Source organism: Acomys russatus, chromosome 8, assembly GCF_903995435.1.
Source record: "Acomys russatus chromosome 8, mAcoRus1.1, whole genome shotgun sequence".
In the NCBI taxonomy this organism is placed as follows: domain Eukaryota; kingdom Metazoa; phylum Chordata; class Mammalia; order Rodentia; family Muridae; genus Acomys; species Acomys russatus.
This window is the reverse complement of record NC_067144.1, coordinates 424,435-432,975: the sequence shown is the minus strand read 5'-3', so window position 1 is coordinate 432,975 and position 8,541 is coordinate 424,435. Positions and strand designations below refer to the sequence as shown.

General features: G+C 40.9%; 1 pseudogene; it reads right to left on the bottom strand.

Moving 5' to 3' along the window:
- Nucleotides 1-6,602: 6,602 nt before the first annotated feature.
- Nucleotides 6,603-7,632, bottom strand: LOC127193212 (aldose reductase-related protein 2-like; annotated as a pseudogene).
- Between the last annotated feature and the right edge of the window lie 909 nt (nt 7,633-8,541).

Genomic DNA, 8,541 nt, shown 5'->3' with positions numbered 1-8,541 from the left:
GGGTTTTCCTCAACAAGCAGCATGTGTGGGTAGCTGGTAACTTACGAAGGCTTTTATGCATGTGCACATCTGAACTGCAGCCTCTTCTGCCCCAGGATAGGAATTTAAGATGCATTTAGTAAGTCTTAATAAGAACTAAATGAGGCAGCAGGGCTAAATACTTCATAAGGTGTGTAATGGCATTATAAAGTTCCTGAGGTTGACCCATGCTCTACCTACAGCCAGCCATGGAGAGGCGAGGCTTCCTCTGACCTGGCTGATAACTAGGCAGTGCCACTCTCCTATCTGAGTCTGTGTCCTTACTGGACAAGAAACTTGAGTGCCATGCTTTCTTAGGGTGCTCTCCATCAGGGTTAGAGGCAGTTGTTTCAGGATTTTAGACATGTGTTCTCACTTTTTACTGCCTTTTCTTGATAATAAATTGTAAACAAACAAACAAACAAAAAAAACCCAACAAAACCAACCAAACAAAAAAACCTTCCTTGAAGTTTGCACCATGGGGCAAAGCAGTTAGCTTCCCCAAATCTCTTATTCTTTATCCTAAGTCAGGAGTTCTCAACCTGTGGATTTTGACTCCTATGGGGTCACATAACCCTTTTATAGGGGTTGCAGATCAGATATCCTGAATATCAGATACTTACATTACAAATCCTAACAGTAGCAAGACTACAGTTATGAAGTAACAAGAGAAGTAATTTTATGGTTGGGAGTCACCACAACATGAGGAACTTTTTTCAAGAGTCACAGCATTAGGCAGGCGCAGAACCGCTTTCCCAAGTGAGGATGGTGACCTTCATCTTAGAGTCTTCTGAGGTTGGCTCTGAACACAGGATGACCAAGAGCTTTCTGAGTTGTACCCTGAGAAGTACCAGCCTCTGCAGCTTCATTCCTATGCCTTCGTGTGCAGTGTCTTCACAGTCGTCAGTGGAGAAGGACCACTTGCCCTTGAAAGCTCATGCTTTATCTTCCTGGGACCTGGCTCAGAAATGTGAAAAAAACCAGGCTGAAATAGCTGCCACTGAAGGTTCCTCCCCTTTTCAATAGGATATCTTCAGGTGACCCTGACAGTAATTCATATTCTAGCTCTCTCAGTCTTCTTATAGAACCAAGGACTTGTGAGAAACATACAGGCTGAAGAGTTTTGGTCCCTGAACAAAGTACCTTTTCTTTGTGTCTCTGATTCCAAAAACACAGCACAGTTATAATAGCTGTGTTCTGTTCAGGAGAAAGGGAAGCAGACAAGAACTTGGGGGTCAATGATAAACTCATAGGTCCAAGGCCTGGGATCTTTGGGTCCAAGCATTGCCTCAGGCACATTTGCCCTTTCCACTTTGCAATGCCCCGATGTTTGGCAGCATATGGTTTAGTCAAGCAGCTCAGGCCTGGCAGCTGGACTCCGGGATCTGAAATTAAGGCGTCATTGCTCTCCAATCACATGATTTGCCATAGCAGGATAACATGCTTAGCTTTTTGGGTGTTCCATCACCTCAGATAATGATCATAATGGCACTCAAATGTGTGCGATAAATGAAAAATGTGAACTGTCTGGCGTGAAGCAGGTATTCAATAAAAATCCATCTACCTTACTTTGTAATCTTATCAGGATGTCTTTTCATAAACATTGTTCTTGAATTCTCATTATAGAGTAGTGCTTTCATTATTTATTGTATCCTTCTCTGTGGTGAGAAGTTGCTTGCCTGAGAAGCTTTGCTTTAGACCCTTCTCATCCCTTTGACCTTGAGTATGGACATTACACTCCCTTCATTATTTTGGCCTTGTTCTAATCTCTACGTGCCATCATAAGCCCCTTTTTGGATATTCATTTTTGGTGTTGTGTGAATAGAACTCTTCTGCTGAGGTAAAGAGTATAATTTGTTCATTTTGGGAACTTGCAGGAGATCCATGAACTCAGTGAAAAACGTTAGAGGCAGGCTTATTTCTGAGACTCATAGCAACCTGTCTCCACTTCTTGTCTATTTCCCCTTGTCTTTGATGATAGTCTTGAGATTTTTACTCCATCTTAACCTTGCCTTATGTTGAGTGAAGTCTCCAGTGTTTATTCTGGTCTGACCTTATTTTTACTATGTTTAGCTCTGACAGCTTCACAAGGTGGCTGCTCACCTTTATAGCAGGCAATGCTCTTTGTGTAGATGGGTTGTTGCTAGGAATAGTTGGGGAACAGTTTTGAAGTCAAGCTTGACTTCCCAATGGCTCATGCCTAAAACAACCCTTCTGTGAATCCACTGGGCCTGGTGTCCTGGCCACAAGGTTGTGGTGGTCCATGCTTCGGAGCTGACTTTATTTTGTGTCTTAGAGACAAACAATGCTTTTAAATTATCTTTTGGCTGTTTAATCAGAATTGAGAAATGCCTTTTCAGCTGGGTGTAGTGGCACACACCGTTAATCCCAGCACTAAGCAGGCACAGGCAGGTAGATTGTTGTGAGTTCGAGTCCAGCCTGGTGTACAAAGAAATGTTTGTACCTCACCTGCTGCTCTGCTCTGTGTCTGCTTCTCCCCCACCCCCTGCCAGGATAGCCATTGTATACCAGGCTAGGCTGGAAGGGGGAAAGTTTGTCAGAGGTGTTTGGGGGGCAATTTAGGGCCTTTATCGGCAGTGAATGTGCAGGCATGGAATACATACACCTGGAAACAGCTTCAGAGAACTGGTTCAGTTTATTGGGGGCGGGGAAGGGGTTCTTTGTGTCCCTGGAGAAGTGGGTAGGGTCTCTGGGGCAGGGTTTGTGTGGCCATGTACAATAGACTAGAACAGAGCTGCATACTCAAAGCCTAGGGACCCTGAGGGGAACATTTTATAAGGTGAAACAAGGAGCGAAGACTGATAACTGAAAGTAATACTTTTTTTTTTTTTTTTTTTACCAGGGTTGCTTATGGGGCAGCTGACTTTCTGGCACCAGATTGGGAAAGAGGAGCGAGCCGATGCCTGCCATCCTCATATGAGCTATCTGGGGCTGAAACTGTCCTTGACTCTTCCCCAATGAATCCTGGGCCACTTAAGATCTCACACTCACCCTTGTTATTATTATTGGTATTGTGGATATAACCAAACTACATGACTTGGACCCTTGGATATGCCTAGCAAGGCTCTACCACTATGCTACCTTCATAGTCTCATTCTTCATTTAACTCTACGCCCTTTTATGTTTCTATCCTGTCATTTCTACTCTCCCCAGGAAGAGGATCCTTGACATAAGCCCGTTTCTTAATCATCCTTGGCTTTAAGGCATTCTGAAAAGTTCTTTTAGGACCTTTGGCCATCATTGTCTCTGCTTTGAAAGCTCAATTTTTTTCTGAGATGTGTGCCACTATTAAATGTTTCAAAGACCTGGAAGGTAGGTAGACATTTGTGAAAGGACTTAGAATATATAACAGGAGGATTTTTTATATATACCAGTTATTTCATTATTGATGAGGGCCTCAACTGACAAAATCTAGACCCTATATAATTTTAATCTAAATTTAAAAACTGCATTATTTCACAGGAAGCTAGAGAGATTCAGAAGATTTTTCAGTGTTGAAAGAGATCTGCTAGATTATGAAAATGGATCAGATTCCAATCTAGTTTGGAAAGCAGACAAGGGCAGCCACTGGAGACCTCAGTCAGGGCTTGACATTTCTGTGGGCCATATACAGGGTAGACCTTTATAAACGGGCACCAGCTCCCACCTCACTAGTTAGAAATAGCAATAATCTGGAAACACAGCATCAGTACCTGACAAACCAGTGACTGAAAATAAGCTCGCTGAGTATTCCTCAGCATACAAAGAAGGGTGTTGAATGATAGGGAAGTTGAATACTGACTAGTGTATAGCTCAAAGGAGGAAGTCTTGTAGACATTGTAATCCACAGGATAGTGAATGAATAACTGCCCTATCATGGCTGAGAAAATGGAACCATGTTTTAAAAATAAGAGGATGGCATGCAGAGAGAAGCATTAAGCAAAGGCTCCCTAAAGATGCAGACACCTTTGGCTGCCAAAGGTGGAGGTAAGTGATGAGTCCAATGCCACTGAAGGGGCAAAATCCCAGCAAAACCTGCTCAGTTGCAACAGACTAATTTCTTTGGTTCACTGTTTATCATTCACACAAAATTGGAAAGGATAATTTTCCGTATAATTGACAAAGATTTTATTTTTGAGAGAATACTTGTTTTTTTTTTTAACTTCTTTCTTTCTTTATTTTTTAAATACTTTTATTTTATTACACATGCATAAAACAAACTACATACAGCAGGGAGAACCATGTGACAATCATGAGAATAATGAGTTCTATACATGTTACATTCATAGTGACTTGGCCATCTGCATTCGTCTCGTTTGAAGTAAGTGTTTTTCCTGTCTTGTTGGGTCTAGATTTCCGAATGAGATTCAATATCTATCTTATCTCAACTCTAATAGCTTAACTTCTTTATCTTGATCTAAAATGATCTTGTCCCCTAACCAGCTAAACTTGGTTATAGAACTATATTATCTTGTCTTCAATGCCCCTCAGAGACTTGAGAAGGAATAAAACTTAAATTCCTGAGTGAACCAGCAGTGTGGGTTAGCAGTTTCCAAAATGTACAAATTGACTTAGGCAGTTTACTGCCTGACCAGTCACCCAATACACTTTATAACATTGGAGCCTCATCTTCAGCTTTCTGGCCTAATATTTCTGCCAGACTTGTTTGCAGGGCAGAACTATTGAGGACTTGCTTACCCTGACTTGGCAGAGTGTGGCCGTCGACTCTGCCTGCATCTAAGTTGCCCATTTTTAGTGTGCCCCAATTGAACCTGAAGAAACCTTAAGAGAATGATACCCCATTCCCTCAAAGGGGGAGGGTGGTTGTATAGGTTGCTGTATGCTTGCCTGATTTACAAAAATACTTGTTTTATGCTTAAGTAAGTTACCATTACATTACTTTAAATTACAAATTATTGTTAGATGAATAGACACATATTCCTTCTCCGGTACCCTCAATTCTATCTGTAGTGCTCAAATCTCCTGACAAATGTTATCTCCTAATATTGATTTCTAAAATTCAAATGAAATAAATAACTTGAAAGATACATTTTATACCAGAGATTATCTTTGTGGTTTCAGTCACAGAATGTTCATTCTACTTTTAAAAGAGAAGTATATAGAATAATTAGAATTATTTCATAGGTCACTGCTGGTGAGTTACATAGGAAGTGTCCAAACTAGACCAGATGATGATGATGATGATGATGACGACGACGACAATGACAAGACCTTCTAGATGAACTCACTGTGTGGCAGAGGTTGACTTTGGACTTATGATGTGTCTGCCCCTGCCGCTCAAGTGCTGAGATTACAGGCCTGCAGAAACGTGCTTGCCTGGTTTAATGCAGTCCTAGGTATTGAACTCAAGGCCTCAAGCATTATTGATAGACACACAACCAACAACCATTCCTATTGTCTGACGTTTAGCTCCCTTTATTCATAAAATATTCAAAGGTTTTAGAAATTATGCACTGAATGAGAAGTAGCCAGCTACTGGTTTGAGCCTTGTTTATTTTCTTAGAATCCTGATGACAGATTCCGTATAGTATTTTTATTCCTAATTGTAGTTGCTATTTAAAAATGTTTATGTAGTCACAATCTTAGTGTAACTTAAATCCAATACTTTCTAGGCTAGTGCTTTTAAACTTTTATTTAAAAAAATTTAAACTTATTAATTTTATATACATGTATTAAAATTTTCTTTACTCAATTTTTATTATTAAGTATAATTTGCTCATGTTTTTCACTTCCTCCAGTCATTCCAAATCCTTTCCTCCTTGCTCCCTATATAACTTTAATTTCTTTCTCATATCACAACAAGACTACCTAAAACCAAAACAAACAAACAAACAACAACAACAACAACAACAAAAAAAAAAAACAAAAAAAACCAAAAACCAAAAAACCCAAAATCAAAATACAACAAAAAAAGCACGTCCCAAAAGAAGAAGAAAAAACCCACCAAACTGTAACCAAATAAAAGCATACATGTGAAGTTCATTACATGTTGGTCAAGTGCTTTTGAGCAGCTTTTCCCTCTCCCAGCTGTTAACTTTTACCATACTGCCTGGGCTTTCATTCATTCACTCACTCATTCATTCTTTCTTTTCTTTTTAATGTTTGTATTATTATATCTTTATTATTCTCAAATGTTACCAGAGTTTCTGGTTTTTGACAAACATTTGGTCAGATCAAATTAGACAAAGAAATGTCCAATTGCTTCTCCTAGTCACATTTCCTTTCACCAGTCTTCCCCTGGTTCAACGTGCGGATTTATTTTATTTTTATTTTTTATTTTGTGAACTAGTCTTTTAAAATTTGATTTAATTAATTTATTCAGATTACAACTCACTTGTATCCTCCAGTTCCTCCCTGCCTACCTCCCTCCTTCACCCTATTCCCTTTCCCTAGGTCTGTGACAGAAGGGGGCCTCCTCCCCCACCATATGGTCATAATCTATCAAGTCTCATCTTGGTAGCCTGCTTATCCTTTCTCTGAGTGCTACTAGACCTCCCCACCAAAGGGAAGTGATCAAATAAAAAACCAGAGTTCACAACATGAGGATTTAAATACAACCTTGCCTATAGCATGATGTCAGGTAGGCTTGGCTTAAATAGGGCTCCAGGAGAGAGATGTGCATCACAAGGAAGAAGTCTCATAGGGTTATGCGGCTTCAGGATTCCACATTGGAGGATGTTCTTCCGTGTTCCCTGCAGGCAGGCCCTCCAGTTCCTTTTGAAGCTGAGGATGTCACTCAACTGGAAGCCAAAGCCCTGAAAGTTCTCATGTGCTGGTGCTGGTGTTACAGACTTAGGACTCACCACCACAGTCCTCCGGATGTGGAACCGATTCAGATTCTGATCTCGGTTGTGGTTTTCTTGTGCTTCAAACCAATCTAATCTCTTTACTCTCAGGGTCCGCTAGTAATGAAGAGTCCTCTGGCGTGGGCAAAGGCCTATCTGGGGATTACAAGGGACAAGCGACTGTAGGTTGTGACAGTGACATCCTTGGAGTGACAGTACTGGATTAATTTGTCCTGAGTGAGGTATGGGTGACACTCAACCTGGTTGGTCACTGGCTTATGTTTCAGTCCAAGCTTATTCAGGAGCCTTTCAATCTGGAAGTGGATTTAGCTGGAGATGCCCAGGGCTTTCACCAGCCCCTGGTCCACCAGTTCCTCCATGCCCTCCCAGGCATCCAAGAATGGCTATTTTACTAGTTAGGATATTGCCTTGATCATCTCTGAGGAATAATTCCTTTTCTGGCTGAAGTTCCTGCGGCCAGTGAATAAGACCAATAAGTCCAAGTATCTTCAGATTCATGAGGGTCTTTTGGAAGGTTTCCTTTATCAGCTCTCTCTCAAAGCAGGTGGGCCACAACTTGCTGACAATAAAAGGGTACTCCTGATTCACAACTTCCTCTTTGATCTTCTCTTGGATGGTTTCTCCAACTTCACTCTTGTTGTAATATACATATGCGCAGTCAATATGGCGATATTCAACACCAATGTCCACCTTCACCGCTTCCTTGACTTGGCCTATGGGAAACTTCCAGGCCCACACCCACAATGGGTATCATGGCCTCGGTACTGAGCTCCACAGAAGAGGTCATGGTTGCTGGCAAAATCTTTCTGGGGAAGCAAATGTCTGTGTCCTGGTGATGAAGGCTGGTAGAGGCCTCGTGTGAAGAGGCTGGCTCTTCTCATTCATTTTTTAAAAGCTAAAAAATATAAAATAACCTAAATAAGAATTATCACATCAAAGTTGGACAAGGGAAACCAACAGAAGGAAAAGAACCCAAGAGAAGTCATAAGAATCAGATGCCAACTTTTCTGTACACTCAGAAATCCCACAGAAACACTAAACTGGAAACCAAAATTTAAGCACAATGTACCTGGTACAGACTTACAACGGCCCTATGCATGCTGCTTCAGTCTCTATGAGTTTATAGGAGCTTGGCTCATGGTGATCTAGAGGGCCTTGTTTTCTTGGTATCCTTCATCCTTTCTGATCTTAGACTCATTCTGTTTCCTCTTCCACTAGGTTCCCTGAGCTCTGAGTGAAGGAATTTGATGGAGACATATCATTTAGGGAAGAGTGTTCCAAAGTTTTTCACTCTCTGTGTCATGTCTGGCTGTGTGTCCCTAAATATTTGTTTTCATCTGGTGCAGGAGGAAATGTCTCTGATGATGGCTGAGTAAGGCACTGTCCTATGACTATAGCAGAATATGATTAGGAGTCATTTTATCACTACTTTTTTCCTCTTATTTTATACCAATATTATTTGATTTTACCCTTGGTCTCTTGGCCATCTAGAATCAGGCTCTTGGTCACTCAGGCAGTGTCTGGTATGGGTTCCATCTTTTGGAGTGTGGCCTTATGTCAAACCAATTATTGGTTGGTTAGTCCCTCAAGTTTTGTGCCACCATTGCCCTAGCCTATCTTGCACATAGTAAACCATTGTACATAAAAGGTTTGTGGCTGAGATAGTGCTTTTTTTTTTCTTTCTTTTTTTCCTTCA